Source organism: Leguminivora glycinivorella, chromosome 18, assembly GCF_023078275.1.
Source record: "Leguminivora glycinivorella isolate SPB_JAAS2020 chromosome 18, LegGlyc_1.1, whole genome shotgun sequence".
Taxonomy (NCBI): domain Eukaryota; kingdom Metazoa; phylum Arthropoda; class Insecta; order Lepidoptera; family Tortricidae; genus Leguminivora; species Leguminivora glycinivorella.
This window is the reverse complement of record NC_062988.1, coordinates 2731724-2753892: the sequence shown is the minus strand read 5'-3', so window position 1 is coordinate 2753892 and position 22169 is coordinate 2731724.

Here is a 22169-nt window from a genome sequence, read left to right as displayed (position 1 = left end):
GATAGCGATAGCGATAGCGATAGCGATAGCGATAGCGATAGCGTTAGCGATAGCGATAGCGATAGCGATAGCGATAGCGATAGCGATACGGATACGGATACGGATACGGATAATATGGGTATCGTTAGAGGGATACGGATAATCGGTCGGCGGTCTCTTACAATCAATGTGCTCTAAGACGATCGTTGTTTGCTTGCTTGAAGATTAAGTTTGCGATAAGTATAAGCAAAATGTAAAAAATTGTAAGGGATAATAGAAAAAAGTACTTTTTACCCACCGATCATAGTGTCGAAATACGGGCTATGTGGGATGTTTATAAAGGTTTCCCCAGCGTATATAGAATTACCTACGCTGTGGTCGATGTGTAATATTTCTACAATCATTGCAAGCAAAAGTATTATGTGCAATCGAAATAATCGCAGATAAATATACCTACAGAGAAACCTACGGTCCCTACGGATCCAAATGAAAATCTTAATGAATACTTTTATTAGACATAGACATAGACATAGACATAGATATTACGCGGGCGAAGCCGCGGGTAAAAGCTAGTTATATTTATAAAATTATACTTAAGGACATATAACCCCATTCTAAAAGGTATTATTAATCGTTATAAAAACTATCTAATGAATACGCAAGCGTCTATCGTTTACGTAAATATTGCTAAGTTGTTTTATAGTGTTTTCCTATAAACTGTCGCAAAAAGCGTCCATGTAAGCCTGGTTGTGCGCAATCTACTATTAAAAGGAGTCAACGCACCCGTATGTGGGGCCGTAGATTAAAACAGAAGGCACACTTTTAAGAAAAGGGCTTTTTTCATGAACATGTTCAGACAATAGTACCTTACCTAGTTTACCTACTTATTAATAGGTACTAATTTATAAATTAAAATGCAATAAGTATAAGTATTTTGCTTTTTCATGGACCAAACTGATAAAATAACCAAGAAGGAAGAAATAAACTAAACGTAGTCATAGAAAAATATGAATGCTCCATTGCATACTTTATATGTACACATACCTGTGCGACACTTATAGAAAAATAGTCAAAAAACCCTATAAGTTATAGGTTTTTTTTTATTTAAGTACCTATCTAATTTTGTCGCTGCGAATGTCAATTGAAAGTACGCGACTTGTCAATTGAAAGTCAAACACTTAATGACATTTCTACTACTTCGACATTTTGAACCGTTTTAAGTTATTGCGTTGGTCATTGTTTACATCCAGTAATAACATAAAAATAAAGAATCCAATAAGTTTCATCAAAAACGGTAGAAAATCGATCACAATTTAACTTCAACACAAAAAATTAAGATGGTTATGAAAGTGTTTTTGAAAAATTCTTCTTGCAAACTTTCTTAGCGAACTTTCTGTCACTATAAGCTGTGCCGCAGGTATGTGGCATGTAATAACAACAGCTACTGTTTACCAGCTCAACCGGCTGCCACTGAGAGACAACCTGTCCCAGAGTGGTTTTAACCACCTAGCATTAACTAGGATAAGTGTATGGAGCGGTTAACACCATACAAAGTGAGTAATGTGTTCTGAATGTGACGTGCGATCTTCTGTTGCAAGCGTTGCTTATTATGTCTACACATACATAAACACACGCCTATATTCCCAAACAAGGCAGAGCACAGTAAACTGAACAAGTTTCACTGCCACTTTTGACAATAAAAGAGTTGAAAGACAACGAAATTAAATAAATTAATTAATTAATAGGAAGTGACAGGAATTATTTAATATGCTTGAGTCTGTATTTCCGCATGAGTAAAATCCGGGTCTCTTTAAAGCAAGAGTAAATAGGTATCTCTTAGGTAAGCGTGTTCCACAGTAGACCGCATCATCACTTACCATCAGGTGTGATCATACTTACACCTTACAGAAACAAGAGGTTTGTAAGTACCTACCTATACATCGGGTTTTTTTTTCATTAAATTCGACACGCAGTTAGGTTCATCATCAGGAACCACCCTGTATATCGGTTTTTGTTAAATACGAGAAAAAAATATTTTTTTTTCATTTCCATAAATTTATGGATTAATAATTAATGTGAGAGGACCTTAATTATAACATTAAAGGCACATGTCAAAACAAATAAAATTAGGAAGTGGTAAGGGATGCCACACACACGTGTTCAGTAATTAATTTTTTTTTTAAATAATTCGATAATCGTAAGAGTTAAGAGGCTTGTTCCTTAGAGAAATTGATTGTATTTGAACTAAAGAAACTTCACTTAAAGTTTACGGAATTCAATAAAAATAGGGCGTAGTGTCAAACTATGCACACCTATTTCTATTATAACCAATGTATCTTTGCACGCACTATAATAAAGCCAAGATGCGTACACACAAATCGCGTAGCCAACATAAACACAAGCAAACATAACGATAAACAAAGTTAACAGCACCGAACATGGAGACAACGAGCGATAGCCATCGTTATGACAACTAGGGAGCCATTTGTAAGGTTTTTGTGGGACATTAATTATTAGTTTGTGTTACATTGTAAGATAAGAGGCTAATTTCAAAATTTAGGTGTGAATCTGTGAATACATATGTAAGTGTGCACGGGAAAACTTCCCCCTTTGTCGATTGCTATAAAGCCGCTTTGTCAGTATATTCATATAAAGATACAAGTAAATTTCTCCTTAATGGTAACCGACAAAGTGGTACGATTTACTAAACACACCCACATATGATAAATTTGATAAATAACATAACTCGTGCGTGTTTCTCGTTCGTTTTGAATTCGAGCGACACATACTGCTGACAATATGAGGGCATTTCTCAGGAGGCGCGTTTTTACGTGTCCGTGGCAAAAAACGTCAGAACGGACTGTTCTAAAAATCTGAATTAAATCAGGCATAATCTTTAGCCTCTGTTCTAATTGGTACACCTTAACATTATTTATTTATTATTTGTATGATATGAGTAATAAAATATTAAATGCGAAAAATGACCGTCGGTGGGCGTGTCCCGCACTCGGAATTTGCAAAACAAAAAATCATAACTCAAAATGGAGTTGTTGATCGCAGTTTTTATAGATATTCACGTATAAGGTATTAGTTAACCTATCATATTTTCTGTATAAAAATAATGTGTTAGCTAAACTCATCGAGTAAAGACAAATTTACCATGTGTCCCGGGCTAGTGACTGATTTCGGTGGTAGATCAGGGACGTAGTAGCACAAATATAGTTAGTTTTAGCTATGTTTTAACCATTCAGTGTAGAGGAGATGCAGTACCGTTTTATAAAGGGGACTTTTTGGAGATTTCTCAATCGTTCGCTGGGTTTGGTCCCATGTTTTTTAAGATTCGGTGGATCAATTTACTCCCACAGTTTAGGTCCATTTGTCGTTATGTAAGGTACTAACAAATCCTTGAAAGTATGTTATTACGTCATTATAACATCTCCTCTGTATCATGCATGCTATTGCAGTTATCTCCAAAAAAGCTATGAAATTTGATATCAGTGGAGTTGATTTCCGTGGTTTCGGTGGATTTTTTGACCACCGATATCAAAAAAAGTGACCACCGACTTCGACTGCCACGTTGTAAACTGATTAAATGTCCATTATTTTCTAATATTTCATACTTAAATAGTAGGATATACCTTGTAAAAACATAGAACTATGTTTCTAAGCAAATTAAGCCACTCTGTGGGTACAAAATTCTCTACTCGATAATGACTAGCATATTACCATGTTAAATTTAGTAAAATTGCGCGATTATGAGCCTTTTTACATGACCTGTCATCGAATTAAAATGAAAAATATCATTAAATTGAATAATAAGTTATAAATTAAGTTGAAATGTGGAATAATGTATAAAAAATTGAATTCGGTGGGGCAAATTGATTACAGTGCCCATACATAATTTCGGTGATCTTAAAATGTCAGATTTCTTACAAACTATAAGGTTCTAATGGAGGCCTCCACCACCAATATTTTTTATATTTAGGCTAGATTTTAGTAAATTGACTGACGTATCAATAAAGTAGTAATTAAAAATCAGCACCGAAATCAGGCACCGAACGTCATCCCTGAGAACCGCCCATGACATTATTTTCGGAATTTACGACTTGGTCTCGTGCTGATTCTATGAAAAGTAAACAATTCAATCTGACTTTTGTGTTTGGAATAATTGAATGAGAATTTTATTTGGATTCGAAAGTTATCGTGTCCAACTATCCTTAACTTTATGAATGTTAAAAAATTATCTTAAATAGTACTGTCTATTGGTGATGTTATATAAATAAAATATAGTTTGTACTACTAAATCGTCAACTTCTGGTCACCCTAGCATAACAGTAGCAGTGCTCGACAAGTAATGCGCTCGCTTCTCCAGCAAAATGTATGCAAAATGTCCACAAGGTGAGAGTTTCGATTGAGCGAGCACATTGACATGTGGACTTTACATGTTTATGTTATTTATATGCAGAATGGTTTATGGTGACGGGATAGTTGTAGAATAAGGACGAAGAATGTCTTATAGGTTATCCATGTGGATAATTGTAGAAATGCAAATTCCCTTTTAATTTAGTATGGCAAAAATGTGATTGCTCTGTCCCCTTTAAGGGTTTCCCTGTTTAGTACAGGATCCCTGCTCATCAGGGCCTTTATCATGCCTTTATCCTTCGAGTGTGAAGACGGAGGTTCACACTCGAAGGCCCTGATAAGTCTTTTGGTTAAATACAAATATACTCTTAACTACTTATTGGTAAAATACCAAATTATATTGGTATTTAAATTCCTTATTTTAGGTTGCAAGCATACAATGAGTAAGGGAACAGTTGTAACTCCATGCATCAGTAAATGGGGGTTATTTGTATAGGCATAGTTAAGTGACATCTAGCGACAATAACGCGTCATTCACGCGTCAAATAGCGTGAATTATCAGTACCACTACTCGTTACTAGGTGGCAACTGTGTTTTGTCTGCCAAAAATTTAATATTAGAATAGTTTACAACTTATATTACAAGCAGAAGGAATTGAAAACAGAATACTGATTAATACTATTGTAATACTAGCTAAAAATTGGTGAGCATTAGACTTTTCGTTTGTCACGACATCTATTGACAAGTAGCAGTACTGATCATTTACACTAGTTGACGCATGATTGTCGCTAGATGTCATTTAACTATGCCTATACAAATAACCCGCATTTACTGATGTATGGAGTTAACTCTTCTCTTACTTATTCCTCTATGGTTGCAAATGCTTTGCTAGTATAAATGGAAATATATACTCTGCGTTTTGAAAGACCCGAAAATTGACTCCGCAGTTTAGCTGTACGAGGTAGAAAATTTCCAGAAAAATGAACAGTTTAGTTCTACCAACCATCTAAGTAATAAAATGGTAATGGAGAAGTATTGAAGACAGAATAATTTTAATGATTATCAATAATAGTTATTTGTTATACAAGGGAGCAAAGTTGTATTTTAACGCCGAGTGTGGAATTGAAAAACGAGCAAGTGAAAGGATTCTATAGTTGAACCACGAGCGAAGCGAGTGGTTCGGGAATAGAACCCTGAACTTGCGAGTTTTTTAACACACGAGAAGTAAAATACATTTGCACCCGAGTGTAACACAAAACTTTTCCCCTCACTATATAGCGAGGAAACTACAACGCAAAAAATGCGTTTATCACTGCTTCCAGTAGTTCCACAGGTGGTAAAAAATCATCTTTATTACTAGATTCACCTACTTTTATCAATTTTAAAGCAGTTAATTTGACTTTATTGAAGGTCAAATTACTTTACCCACTAGTGGATAAAATGCGTTTTTACCCGCTGGTATTAAAGGATAAAACACGTGTTTCCGAGCTAGTGAGGGGAAAAAATATAAATTGAACAACCCTACTGACTATCGATGCTCTCATACCTGCACAACCTGCAGTTATGTAAACCACTAAGTTCTGACCAGGAGCAACATTCGAACCCAGAATGTCTGAAATTGATTCGGCATCGAGAGTATCGACACATACATCGGTAACCGGCAATATATTTTGCCTAAAATATAAACTAGTCATTTTAGTATAGGTCGAAGCTAAAGCGCTGAACCTTTAGCTTCCACAAATATTTTAAAATTAATCAACTAACCCTGTCTCAAATTTTTACCACTGTAAAATAAAGAATACTTTTAGTTTCATGACCTGTATGCATTTTTATAATAATGCGGCCCGATAGTAATAGGTGTTTCTACTGTAAAACAAATAAATCAATTATAAATACCTAGTTGTCATTCCCAGCTTCGCTATCAGTGGACTTGATCGCTTTTTCTTTAGTGTATGGCATCTCTTTCAATTTATATTTTATCATACGCTTAAGAAAATGCTACCAAGTAGAGACGGTAGTCTCGTGTGTTTACTAAATACTTTTTAGCTCATCTTCATCATCATATCAGCCCTTTATCGCCCACGGCTGAGCACAGGCCTGTCTTCTAGTACGCCACTTGTCTCGGTCCTGAGCTAGTCTCACCCAGTTGTGACCCGCAATTTTCCGGATGTCGTCCACCCAAAGAGCTAACGGATGCCAAGCGCTTCTTACATCTGTGAACGGCCACCATTCTTTTAACATTTTAGTCCATCTGCCATCATGCATCTAGCAACATGTCCCGCCCAACTCCATTTAATTGCCCAACTCCAATTGGTAAGCACTCAAGCTCATCTTGCGCGGGCTAATGTCATTAATGCTAGATCATCCGATCGTCGCGATACGAGCCAAAAATTCTCTGCGATGTGGGAAACTTGCCTCTCTTTTAATCGTACTCCTTAGCTAGAGTCAAAAGTAAGTAAGTACCTATATGCTATGTCTGAAAGGTAAACTGATAATCAATATCAAATCATTTATTTTCTCAAACTGTGAATGCAACTTGTTGCGTGACGTCATGTGTCCTGTTTGCTTTGCCGTTGTCGCGTACAATAACCACTGGTTGCATACGACCTATTAACTACACAATATAGAGATGTTAATACCACAGATAATTAATGTCAACGTGAGTATATTGTCACGTGGAGGATAAGAAGGAATGCCGAAATAGAGGAGTTGGTGGGCGAAGCGAATATCATCGGCGTAACAAAATCCCACAGACTTCGCTGGTTCGGCCATTTACTAAGAATGGGAGAGGACCGGGCTGCTAAGAGGGCGTATTTGGGAAGACCAACTGGTGGCCCTCCGGCGGGTCGGCTCAGATATCGCCAAGATTCTCTCGATGTGCCTTGGTCTATTGTATTCGGTTCGGCTGTTAGATGTTCAATTTCGGCATTCTTTCGGATTCGTGAATAGCGTGATGCTGTTATTGGCATCTTCCAGTGTGATTTAAGCTGTAGCTGTCTGACAAAAAAGAGAATTTTTTATTTTTTCCTCCTATGGTAGCATATTACTGTTAACCTAGGAAAGAGCGGAGCCTCCCAACACAGGCAATTAACTCCTTGTTTACCGTACGGCTCCATCCCCTAAATTATTGTGTTTAAAGAAATAAAGATTTTTTGTATTTTGTATTTGTATCTGTATTGCATAACCAATTTTCACCGCTGTTCATAAGCAGGTACCAGCAGACTCCTAAGGGTTACCAGCTCTATATAAATATAATCGATGGCAATTAGATTGTCAATGGACAAGTGTCGGAGCCGTCGTGCGGTTAAGAAACGCTGCTTATAATTATGAGATTGCAGCTTTCCTCGCGATTTGTCGCGCGACAGGTCTGGTGACATGTTTAGCTAGGAATCTGGTATTGTGTTGTTCAGAGTATAGCCAGATGCACAAACACGATGTCGCTATCGTAGAAAATCTATATCTAGATATCCTTATTTCTCTTTAATGTTTTCGCAACAGTGTCAGCACACCTCGGACAATGGCGTTCAAATATATGAAAGAAGCGCGTTCCTACGCACACAGTTTAAGCTCGTGTAGGTGAACGCGTACCATGCTTGTATGAGTGAGATATGACAGGTTGACTGGTGGCGTTCCGCGTTTTGACACGCGGTACCTAATTGTGATCCGAGAGGGGGTGGGCGGCACTTTCAGCGGGCAGCGGGACTTGCCATACTGTACGATAGTACTCTTTATAATACTGTGGTGTCAGACTGCGTTTTGATCAGCATCAAAAGTGTCAACGATTGTCATTTCAGCTAGGCCGGCTAGGGATACAGTTGTGTAAAGTTTCAAATAGGTGCGATGTAACGATTACCTTTAGACATCTGCTGGTTGACTTAGATTGCTCGTGTGGTTTTGCCGATATGCCTGACATATAATATATCTAGGGATGACGACTACATAAAAAAATGGCATTCTGTTTAGTCCGTCAGTTTAGATCGTCCAACAATACTGAACACAGTAATATTTTACGCTTTTTCTAATTAATGAAAAAATACAAAGATATAGAGCCATCAAAGTTCCGGAGTTGGGGCTTGTGACGTAAAAATTGTACCTAGGCGTGACGTCACGCGAAACTTCAACGCACTGTACCGTCGTCATTTTTCATTTACGAGAAAAAAGAAAAAAATCGTGTCTAAAATTCTTTGATGATCTAACTGACGGACTATTTTTTTTAGTCGTCTCGCCTATTCTCGAGGTTCTTATGTAACAATGGAAAGATTTCTAGATATTTTCAAATCTACAACATTTGATTCGGTCTCCAAGGTATCATCAGTTCTAATTCAAAAGGCAAATTAAAGGAACATGTGTAGAAAACACACGGTTATTGACTACATATATCCAACGCAAACTTAAGTATAGATAAAAGTGTATCACGTTGGAATTTTTACTACAAATGAAACAATCAAAATGGTAATTACTTCTACTTTATCAATCTACATCCTAATCATCCCCTTCCGTTCGAACCCACGTCCTAACTCAGGCATCTAACCACTGCGCTTACCCGATAATAATACTATTCTGCCGCTACCGTTGATTATCTTACGGAAGCCATTTTCACTGAACAAAAACGTCATAATTACACTTAGCAACTCCTTCACTTACGACCTTTTAACTTAAGATTCTATCACTCAAAAAAGGACGTAAGTACCATTTGAAATGCATAGACTTAAGACGTTTTAAACACAGGATATTGGTGAACGTGTCTCGATGAGATAGCGATGGTTGATCTTCAAGAATGGACCAATTATCCTGTTTGCCTTAATAACTGGAAGATAGGAGTAAATCTGAACCGGATAGGAACGGGGTTTATTTTATCTGTGGTACCTTAGTATGCTTAGACAAAAGCATAGACAAAAAGGGCAGACTGCAGTGGGACTGGGATGGTCACATTCACATCTTTTTTTTTTACTTTTAGTAGGTAGACGTTGGACCACGATCACTCCTGGGTGCGTAGCCGAATGGCATTTCTCCGACGCCAAACGAAAACGAAACGAAGCGCCAGTTAGTCTGGCTCTGTCACGCCAATACGCACGAGCGATAGAGATAGATATCTACTAGCGTTTCGTTTCGTGAGCGTTTCGTGAGCATTTGTGCCATTCGGCTACGCACCCTGATTGTAAGTGATGACGCGGTCTAAGGTGGAGCACGCTTACCAATGATATCTGCCGCATGCTTTGGATAGATGGGTTAATATTATCGCCAAATAGATGCCGCAAAATAAGAGGGGCAGGGCTAGACTGAGATAGTGGGATGACTTAAACACCTTCATTAGTGAATGGCCGTAAAAACACAGCAAATGGATGTCGTAAAAATCAAGGGAACAGGTATTTTCCTAGCAGTGGGATACTATAACGAGCTCAGAAAAAAACCTTAGATAATAGGTAGACTAGGGAAGAGGTACTCCAATCTGGCAGGCAATTATGGTCGCGTGATAAATGATAAAACATCTGGCCGTCCCTATCGCACTTACTGATAGTGCGATATGGACGGCCTGATATTTTATCGTCTATCGCGCGACCATGCTACCCGTGCTGGAAGTGGCCAAAATCATATTTTCCCCAAATATTTTTGTGTGTTTTAATTTTTTATAAGAAAAAAATAAAAAAAACCGGGTCTGCGGCAGGACTCGATGGCCTCAGCCCACAACATCTAAAGGATTTGACATGCCCGTCCTTAGGGGACGTCGGCGAACAATTAACCAATAACATCACGAAATTAATAAACAAAATGTTCACAGGAAATATTAACTCGGAAATTGTAAGAATAAGAATAAGAATAAGAATAAGAATGTTTTATTGCCTTATACATACAATTATTAAAAAACTATTACAGTTACAACAAGATGAGTTATATCTATTAATATAAGTAGTGAGTAAAAGTACATGCAGAGATAATTTTTTGTTTTGGGCAAAGGGTTTCGGTCTCAGCGTGTGCCGGGACAAGATGCCCGGCGCTGGTTTTCAGACCGATCCCAGACTAAGGACGGTCGGAGAAAATTACAAAGAAAGTAGGTACAATTGCGCTCATAATTGGGTATACATAACAATTCATTAGTGCTACTACTATTATCCTATGTGACATCAGCGATTTTGCCATACAAATTTAAAAAAGAAAATAACAATCAAAATAAAAAATAAAAATTAAAGAGAAAATTATAAATTAAATCACATTTACATCAACGAAATTTCCAAAGAGTAGGCATCTAAAAATGGAACAGTATAAGTATAATGACGTATTGAATGGACAGATGCAATTATCTTTGTTTGCCGGCGTTGATGTGTGAATGTGTGTGTGTGTGTGTGTGTGTGTGTGTGTGTGTGTGTGTGTGTGTGTGTGTGTGTGTGTGTGTGTGTGTGTGTGTGTGTGTGTGTGTGTGTGTGTGTGTGTGTGTGTGCGTGCGTGCGTGCGTGCGTGTGTGTGTGTGTGTGTGTGTGTGTGTGCGTGCGTGTGCATTTGTTTGTGTTGTATATTTGTCACTTACGATGTTGGGGATTCCCATCGATCAGCGGTCAGCATCAGCGAGGGAACAATCCACTCTGCTTATCTAATAGGTGAGCCTGTACTAAACGTTTGTATTTATACAGCGGGATAGGCTCACGTAGTGGAGGGGGCAGATCATTCCACACTTTGGCGGCAGCAAACTTGAAGCTCCCTCTAAAGAACGCAGTTTTATGCTTAGGGGTAACAAGTTTGGTGCAGCTTCTTAGCGATCTGGTGCGTGAGTCATTTACCCATTTTAACTTTTCGTACAGGTAGTAGGGCTTTTGACGATCTAAAACCTTTCTAACAGTATAGGCCAAATGATGTTGCCTGCGGTTCTCCATGTTTAGCTGTTTCTTATCATTGAGAAATGGTGTGATGGTGTGATATGAGTACCATTATGAGAAATGGTGTGATGTGTGAGTATCATTGAGAAATGGTGTGATGGTGTGATAATTGTACCCATTTTATATGGAGCAAATTTAATAGCTTTAACTAAAAAGGATGGAGGGGTGAGGCCAATTGCTGTTGATGCAACACTTCGCCGTTTAGCATCCAAAATTGCTGTTAGACATATCTTTCCAAAATTGCAAAAGTCTTTCGAACCGACTCAATTAGGCTTTGGAATCAAAGGAGGTTGCGAAGCCGCCGTGCACGCCCTCCGCACATTCCTTAGCGACGACCAATGCGAAGTTTTGCTCAAAATTGATGTCAAAAACGCATTCAATTCTTTGGACAGAGATACCTTGTTGGCAGAAGCAAAATCTAACATTCCCGAAATTTATAACTATCTTCTCCACTGTTACGCAGATCCAACGAAATTAATGTACCGAAAAAACGAATTATCGTCAGAAGTAGGCTGCCAACAAGGAGATCCCCTGGGGCCAGCAATTTTTAGTTTGGCAATAAATCCTATCATCCAAAATTTGAAATCTAAATTTAATGTTTGGTACTTGGATGACGGGACCCTAGGAGGCGACGCCGACACTGTACTAGCCGATCTTACAGTGATCATCCAAAGATTTAACTCCATTGGCCTACAACTAAATTTTGATAAGTGTGAATTATTCATTCAAAATTCCTGTATTAACAAAGATGACGTTGTTCAAAAATTCAACTCTCTCGCGCCTAATATAAAGTTACTCGACAAGAGTAACCTTTGCCTCCTAGGATCCCCCATCTTCGAAGAAAATTTTCCTAGTTATGTTCATAATTGCGTTTCCAAATTCGAAGAACACTCTCATAGTTTGCTCCAAATTAGCCCTCACTACGCTTTGACTGTTATAAGGTTTTGCCTATTCGTCCCGAAATTAACTTATGTGCTTCGCTGCTGCACTCTTTGGAAAAATCAAAATCTTCTTTCACAAATAGATATTATAATTAAAATTAACCTAGAATCCGTCCTAAATATAAAACTCAGCGAGCAGTCTTGGACCCAGGGATCCCTTCCCATCCGGCACGGTGGGTTAGGGATCCGCAAAATTTCCAGTGTGGCATTACCAGCTTTTTTGTCGTCAGCTCATAGCTCGTCCAGTCTCATAGGAAAAATCCTACGAACAAACTGTGAGGCTGCGGGCTTGGCTGACGCCAAAAATGCTTGGTCAATTGCTTGCCCCGGTCAAAATTTTCCCGAATATCCAAATTCTCAAAGGAGCTGGGACGACATTATATGTAAATTGACCGTTAGTTCCCTCCTAGCCCAATCCGACACTGAGGGACGAGCCAGACTCCTAGCAGCTGGAACCAGCGAAGCAGGGTTCTGGCTCCATGCACACCCTTCCCCAAATTTGGGCACATTTTTAACCCCCGATACTCTCCGTATTTCAGTTTCTCTTCGTCTTGGGGTCCCGGTCTGCGCCCCCCATCGCTGCCCTTGTGGCCATGAGGTTGACCGACTTGGGCACCACGGCCTTTCCTGCCAACGAAGCGCTGGCCGCTTCTCGAGGCATGCTGCCCTCAACGACGTGATCCGCCGGTCTCTTGCGTCAGTCAATGTGCCGGCCCTTTTAGAGCCGACCGGCATATCTAGGACGGACGGTAAGAGACCGGATGGGATGTCGTTGGTTCCGTGGAATATGGGACGGGTGCTGGTTTGGGACGCAACTTGCGTTGACACACTGGCCCCGTCTCATCTCCACCGAACCTCTGTGAGGGCAGCGGCAGCAGCAGAGGCGGCCGAGAAAATAAAGGTAGGAAAATACAGCGGTCTCGGCGCCGAATATATTTTTATTCCATTCGGCGTCGAGACCCTTGGTCCGTGGGGCCCTGGCGCTCTGAGTCTCTTCAAGGACTTATCGAAGAGACTAAGAGACGCCACCGGCGACCGAAGAGCTGGCAGCTTCCTCGCTCAGCGTATTAGCTTGACAATCCAGCGAGGAAATGCTGCCAGCGTCTTCGGTACTATGCCACAGGGGCCGTTTTTAGATTTACTTTAGTTTAATTTTAGATTTATTTAGTTTAATTTAATTTTAATTTTTATTTTATTTTAAGTTTAATTTTAGATTTAATACTTTAGTTTTATTGTAAGATAATTTTATGTCCCTGAAGTTTTATTATAATGTATTTTTATTATAGAAAAAAATACATTTCTTTATTTTAATATCATAATATTACGTCAATACACATTTTGAAAAAAAAAAATGTAGGCATCATCAGTGTAGTAATGATAGTATTTAAAAGGTGGTGCTAAAAAATGGAGTTATGATTCTTAGTACGAAAATTGTAAATCACTACATAAGTACATAGTATAAAACAAAGTCGCTTTCTCTGTCTCTATGTCTCTATGTATGCTTAAATCTTTAAAAGTACGCAACGGATTTTGATGCGGTTTTTTTTAATAGATTGACGATTGATTTAATAGAATTGACGACCGGTCTGGCGCAGTCGGTAGTAACCCTGCCTGCTGCGCCGCGGTCCCGGGTTCGAATCCCGGTAAGGGCATTTATTTGTGTGATAAGCACAGATATTTGTTCCTGAGTCATGGATGTTTTCTATGTATATAAGTATTTACATATTATATATATCGTTGTCTGAGTACCCACAACACAAGCCTTCTTGAGCTTACCGTGGGTCTCATTCAATCTGTGTAAGAATGTCCTTTAATATTTATTTATTTATTAGATAGATTCTAGAGGAAGGTTTACATGTACCCGTGCGAAGTCGGGGCGGGTCGCTAATCCTATATAGATCATCCTTGGTATTGCATAGGTATTTCGAGAATAGTTCGAAACAACTAGTTCAATTTAGATGTAATCATTATAATAGTTGGTCCTGTTTCCTTTAATAGTTGTTGCGTGTCTAATCATATTAAAAGCTTGCGGCAGCTTACTTCACTTTGTTCGTAAAAGACAAACATTCTAGATTACTTTTACCTATTTTGTTAGTTACTAAGTACACTACTTGCAGACATAATATATAACTCAGTATAGTCAGATAAAGTCTAAGAAAAAAATTTACCTCCGTACCATACAGAAAAAGGTACGGTGGCCTAGATGGCATTACACCTTTGGGGTACGCTCAGCTAGATGGCGCTAATATTAATATTTGACATTTAAAAACATAAAAAGCTAAGAATATGGGCCAAATTGTCAAAACTGAGGCTCAAAAGTTTTAAGCCTGTATCAAGAGATGGCAGTCTATGCACTGTGATTACACATTTTACTTCGACAGTAACTCTCTATAATACTCGATTTTCTTTGTTACTAGTCAAGAGACAGTTACTATAAGGCCCAGTTTGATGACTGGCAGATATTATATACTTAATAGATATTATGAAAATAAGATATTATAATTGATTTTTTCCATATTACAAGAACTCTTCACCAGTCTAAGATTTCTCTGAATTTCCGATGTATCAATCGATATATTTACTTGCTTTTGTATTTACCACAACGAAAGCTTTGTTTCTTTTCTTATGCGCATTTCCGAGCTCATATAATCCGGCAACCTTCAAATCAAGAGTGAACAGGCATCTTCTGGGCGAGCTCACTCCATCGTAGGCCACGTCTTTGCCTTTGGCTAGTCTGTGGCCAAGAGTAAGCCCATTTATAAAAAAAAATCTTTTTTGGAACAGTTTCTAAGGTTCGTTCTCAAAAAAGTGGCACCGTCAGGGTAAAGTGAATGAAAAAAAATGAAAATGGTTTTTTGTACCTTTTTGGATTTAAATATGTTTTTGAGTGCATCAATGATACGGAATTTGCAGGAGGGAACGAAATAGTCGTAAAAACGTAGAACTTATAGCGAGTTGAAATTTTAGACATACAGGAGAAAGTGAATAGACAGGGTAGCAGGGAAAACGTGGCAGGATAAAGAGAGTTTGAATAAAAAAACAAGTTTACCACTAATAATTCAACGTATATCGACTATTATGATTTCGTTAGGATTCAATTTTTTTTTCTTTAAGTAGAAACAAAAGCAAAAAAAAGTATTTTTTTAAACAATATCCATTATTTTTTATTCAAAACAGTTGAAGTACAGTAAGTGATATCTGATTATTATTTTCAGTCACGATGCCTGCAGTGTTTGACTGGTAGAGAATGCCTTAAGGCATTATGTACACCATTTTGTACTTTTTTATGTGCAATAAAGAATAAATAAATAAGTACCTACAATCACAGTTTTGTAAAACAACAAAGCACATATCATGATTCACAATGTGAGTTGTACTTGTGCATGTAATGCCTGAAATGGCTGCCCCAGTGGAAGAGTTGGTTCGTCTCCTTGATGTCTCCTTGGTAACATATGTCGAGATAATGAGGTCAGTATTTAAAATGAGGGCCACTCTAGGGCCGGACGGTGTGCCTTGGCTCTTTAAACATCTTGGAAGTAGATTACGTGGCCACATTGACGACTGCCTCCGAGAGGGTATAAATTCTCGTTGGAAGGTGGGCAGACTGTGCCTTTCGAAAAAAGGGTAGTCCAGCTGACTGTCCCTTAGGATACCGTCGCATTGCCCTCCTAGATGAAACTGGCACGATGTTGAGCGCATCATCGTAAGTCTCATCTACTGCTGTGCACGCATTTTGAAAGACACGTGCCCAAACATCAGAGATCGGGTTCTGGGAGGAGCGATAGACGCAATTGATGCGCTGCATAAATACAGCGGTCTGGTAGCAGAGAAAAGGCAGGGAGCTATCGCAGTATCTCTTGACATTGCCAATTACTTCGGTTTTCTTCCTTATGTGGTAATAAAATAGGCGCATTGCTTCCACGATGCGCCTTTCTATTTGAAGATCATCATTCACCATAGGGCATTACCTTGCAGATAGAGTACTGCTCAATGAATCAGGAGGAAGATGCCTAGAAAGACGAATGGAGTGTGGTGTTCCTACCGGCTGCGCCATATAAACGTATAGGGACAGGTCAATGAGACTACGTGCTCAAATCAAGACTGACTTCTTTATTCTTCTTCTTACCCACATGCATATTCATAATAATCATAACCTACCCACAGTTTTCCACAGGGGTCGGCACTGGGCGCCTGCTCTGGAGCATTGGCTTTGACTTGGCTATCAGAGTAGTCCAACTTCTCCGCATGATCACCATTTTTTATGCCGATGACACAATAGTAGCCGTGAGGGGAAGAAAGTACCAGGATAATAAGGAGAGCCACAGAGGCAACTGAGCTCACAGTTAGGCGCATTAATTTGTTTGGGCTTGCGGTGTTACTTGCCACGACCGATGACGTGGTTTTCGAAGGAAAGGTTGGCTTCTGTCCGAAGAAAGTGATTGCTGCCGACCTAGCCAAAATGATAATCGTTGACGCTAATACGCCGATCGAAATGCAATCTGGTTCTGTAATGCCTATATGCAAGAGCGATAGGGATGTTGCCTTGCCTATTGGCGGTGAGGCGGTCCCTCTTACGCCCCAAATTAAGTACTTGGGCTTAAATTCAAACCAAAATTGGTACTCCGAGGAACATTTTATCAAATTGGTTCCTAGCCTCGTCGGGACTGCTTCGGCGCTGAGCAGACTATTGCCCAATATCGAAGGACCCAATGCCCCATATCGGCGCTTATATGCGAACGTCATCCGAAGCGTGTATACAAAATTTCAGCTCAGTCGGTTGAATATTTCTGCTTCAAATTGGGTTGCAAGATTTGACCTCAACATACATACAAACATACATACATTGCAAGTTAGTAAAAACCATGTCAAAATAGCTTTTTTTACTTGTATTTCTTTATCCTGTCAACAGTCACTTTACCCTGCAGAGTGATGGCAGGATAAAGTTACACAGGGTGTAGTGAAAATCCGATTAACTAGATATTATCTCCGAAACTGTTGATAATACAACTGTCATAATTTTAATATACATAGTTATACTTCAATACAACATTAAAATGTTACTGGTAAAAAAACTGCCGTATTAATATTTTAAAATAATCATGCCAGAATAAAGTGGACATACCTGTTACAAACTCCGAACGTCACACTTTGAAAATTTCTAACCACAAGACCGCAGCACCTCACACACAAACCTTTACACCGGCGGCTAGAACCATACTGGCTACGTGTTTTACGTATATTAGGGCCTCAATAAGACTTTCTGTGTGTGAGTGAGGTGCAATACCGCGGACGCACAGGATATGGAGAAAATATCGCTGGACAAACTTTGAAGGTGAAAATTAGTGTTCAAAAGTAATCGAAACATCCCGTGCAACGTATATTTAAGAATATAGTAGTCTATTCTCTACAAAAAACGATATTTTATTATCATAAAACTGCAATTTAATAATCTATAGAGCGAAAACTTGAGCAGTGTCGCGTTGTGACAAGGCAGGGTACAGTAGAAAACGGTCTTCTTTATTTTTTTTTTACAAAAGTATTATATTTATAGAAAAAAATATGTGTTGGCCTCGATGTGTCACGTTAATGCCTACTTATGAAAATTTTAATTATATGTGAAAATTATATATTTCGCATTCTTCTTCTTCTTCCTCGTTCCCTCAATGCTGAGGATCGCGACCACAAGTAGCGTGTCTCCATTGAACGCGGTCATAAGCCATGTGGACTGCACGGTATAGGCTGCCGCCAGTCGACTTCTTCACACAGTCAGACCATCTCTTACGAGCCCCACCCCAAGCGCGTTTACCATTCATTCGCCCCAAGATGATACACTTCTCCATATTATGCATTGGTGATCTCATGATGTGACCGAAAAATCTAAGGGTTCGCTCCCGGCATATTTTGGAGAGGCGTGTGGTGATATTAAGTTCTTCCAAAACAGAGATGTTAGTTCTTCTAGCCGTCCAAGGTATACGTAGCAGTCTTCGCCTAAACATCTTCACGCCCATGAGTCTCAAAAAACTTCTAAACACAATCGAACCCTTACACAATACCTTATAATGCGCAAAAGGTGCGCCTCACTAATGCGTCGCCTGCGCGGCAGCCCCAACAGCATCTTGAGCGTATTTATGGAGCGTGAAAATGGCCCCATGCTCAACCGATGGCAAATGCTGCACGCTGTCGCTATGTAGGTTTTAAGTGTGAATTGTTTTAGTTTTTTAAGTCTTAGCATTAGGTAAATGTCTTACTAACACTAATATTAGTTCTTTAGAGTTGTAATGTTCTACTAACCATCTATGGACCCTGAGTCTGAAATAAATGATTTTTATTTTATTTATTTATTTATTTTATACGGACATGTAGACAATTCGTGCATAATATTATGCAGGTAATTTAAAAAAAATCTGGAATGTCATAGAAAACATTAAGATAGTTACAGTAGGCACCTAAGATTAGTTCAAATGTACAAAGCAGGAAACTATTTACCCGTCAGAGAATAGTTCGACATAACAAAATCACTCTGTATGATAAGTTTAAAATAGAACAACACAACCCTATTGTTGAGAACACAACAGCCCACGCATCCAATAAAGAAACTCTTATCTCACTCCCAATCTGGAAGCCAGTAGGAGCGAAAATGACCACCATTTCAATAATCTACACAAATATTATCTAACCGCATAAATAACAATATATAAGTCAGAACGCGCGGAAACCTAATGTCACATAAATTTGTAAAGCGTTCACCCGCGCTAAACGACCGAGCCTCCGGCCTTATTTCTAAACTATTCTCTTCACCCATCTCATCCATATCTACTTCATTCTCATCTTCAACTACTTCATATTTAAGTTCAGTTTCATTTGAAACGTCCACTTCTTCACATATTTCATACGTGCCTATTACTCCATTTCTGTCGTCCTCAGTAATTTCAACTCATAAAGTACGAAATTCATCTCACTATCTCACGTCTTTTGTTTTTAAAGCTACTGTAAACTAAGTTTAGCTTACAATGGAATCAGCGAGTGTAGCCTCAGGAGAATAGGGTTTAAATTATTGGCTGGTAGCGTTATTCGCTTGGAATCATTCACTATCTCCGATCTGGCCGTTTCTGACATACTTTAGGGCTGCCTCACTGATTTCTTCGCTTTAATGATTCATGATTTACGAGGACTTATGAGGAATTTGTTCCTTTATGTTTATATCTTGATGAGTGTGAAGGTTTAAAGTGAATTCCTGTGGCTCAAGGCGTTTCGATGAATGTTTAAATTTATGCGGATGCGAAAATAATCATTGATTAAGGTGGTCGTAATTAATTTATTATGATATAAATCTTTTAGGTGATAACAAACAAGGTTTCGGAGATCGCCTTAATTGTTTTGTCGTAAATTGCAGTTTATTTCTTATGTGTGTGGCCTGTGTTTACCAAATAAATATAACGGTACTTTAAAAATAAAATATTGCAGAGAGATCAATAATATTTTCGTTTTAAATGTTTTTTTTGTCTTACTTTTTAGAAGCGCAGGATTAAGGTGTTAAACAAAGAATAATGTAAGCACAAGAACCAAATAATCGAAAGAGTCTTAGACTTAGCAGGCAGCCCTAATAAACGATAATTTCCAGCATTGTGTCCGACAAACCTGCGCAAGCGATTGATTTGCATAGCAGAGCGTTTATTAGATTTTATAGCGTTTCGCCACCAGAAGGATTGTGAAAATGTTTGGGCTTATGTAAATTAGGTTACAAATTATTGTGACAATTGAGTTTTGATGCAAAGAATAAGGGCCCATTTAGACGCTTCGAGAACTCGCATACTAGTTTTATTACATTGCAGTTTTATTACATTTGATGGCTGTGCAAAATGGTATGTAATCTCAACGGCCCGCAATGTAACTAAAATCGCTTGCGAGTTCGCACGCTGACTTAATCAGGCCTGCAAATGACAAGATTGTTGGGTTGCAGTTAGTACCTGTAGCTGTAGAGTTGAGAGAATGCGGTTATGAGTGATAACGGTATAATAGAGTAATCTATGAAGTATCTGGTGTCTGCTAACTCGAAGGGTGGAAGACTTTCGGAATCCTACCACGGGTGTCTTCCTCAGGACCGGAATTATCATATGACGTAATTGGAGGTCTATGCTCATAGGTGGGCTATAAATGGTCCACATTACAATGAAATAGAGTAGTAATTTAGCTACTATCTGGAACTGTCAGGATTTAAAAATGAAAATTTAATTTAGGTACAAACTAGTCGAGACAAAGACGTGGTCTACAATTGAGCGAGCTTGCCCAGAAGGTGCGTATTCACCTTTGATATCAATTTGAAAATATCCGCCCAACAACTGCGCGCCTTCATCTTGCAAGTACTGTTTAACTTGAAGCAATGCTGCTCCAAAGTACGTCTCGAAACCTGAAGTTATATAATAATCTTGTAACCAACTTAACCCTTGCACGTTTAACTGCTCTTTAGCGTGCCAAGCCCAACTTTAAATCACTTTTGTAACACAAAAGGCTGACTAAATATACAAATAGAACGTACTTACGTCTGTACTCTTATGAATCTTCCAAACGACTATTGTCCTGGGCAACCCATTAAGGGTTATCTTAAGACTTTATTTAAATTATTAAAAGCGTTGAACCGTGAGTGCATAATGTACTTTTTAATGTCCAGTTGAGAGTCAAGTTGATTAACATTGTAAATTAAAGATGGTTGCTATTTTATATAGATGCGTTTTTACTTTGTGCCACTTGGCTAGTCAGCATCAACATTTGTACCATTCTGATAGCTTCTTAAAAAGACAATATCTGGGCAACCGAGCTTCGCTCGGTTCTGTTTCGTATCCTTGACATGTGTCGCCATCTAGTTCAAAAATGAATAGTACCTACATCGAGCGAAAGAATTCTCAGCCTTAACAACACAACTACTCCACACGAGATGGCGCGCATTTCGCCACAAAAACTCAAATAGTGTATTTTTTAGTATTCGTTTTAGCCTTGACCTGTGTCGCCATCTAGTGTTTGCAATAAATAGTACTTACATCGACCGAAAGAATTCTGTCTTAACAGTACAACTACTGCACACGAGATGGCGCGCGAAGAAAAACGCATGAAAACTCGAAAATTCGCGTTTTCCGGGACCTAAGGATAAGTTAGACCGATTTTTCACCCCCAAAAACCCCCACATAACAAATTTCTGCGAAATCGTTAGAGCGGTTTCCGAGATCGTCAGTGTAAATAAATAAATATATAAATAAATAAATAAATATACAAGAATTGCTCGTTTAAAAGTATAAGATAAACAATATCCTAATCTAATGGAAAAATTCGAGATTTTCTTATTGGGAAATAAACGAAGGGTGACAGATTCACATTTACAGATGTAGTGCGAAAAGGGTTTCCTTCGTATTTTTTTATACTACGTTGGTGGCAAACAATCATACGGTCCGCCTGATGGAAAGCGGTCACCGTAACCTATGGACGCTTGCAACTCAAGAAATGTCAAATGCGCGTTGCTAACCCATTAGAAACTTGTACACTCCCTTTTGCTGTGTTAAGTATAAGTACACAGCAAAAGGAGTGTACAAGTTCCAAGAAGGGTTCGGGTTGCCGACGACGGACAAACGGAACACAAAGGATAGACGGAACAAATTTAGTTCCGTATGTCCTTCCGTCACCAGCACCGCATCCTCATTGAGCTCTGCCGGAAACGTTCGTATTTGTCATGCTAGTTCAGTCAATGTCATCTTGTACTGAGACTGACTGAAATAGCATGACAGGTTCGGACGTTTCCGTAACAATACGAAGGCAAATCTTTTCGCACTACATCATGAAATTTGGACTAGTATTTTCATTTTAGATATAGAGGTAGATAGATATACAGAGTGGGGCCTGTAACAAAGGCGAAGAATTGAACTCTAGGCTATTCTCCTTATACTGATCAACATTTGTTCGGCGACTTTTAAAAATAACTTGTATTTTGATTTTTATCACCCTTGAAAGTTTTTTCTAAGAGGTAATGTAT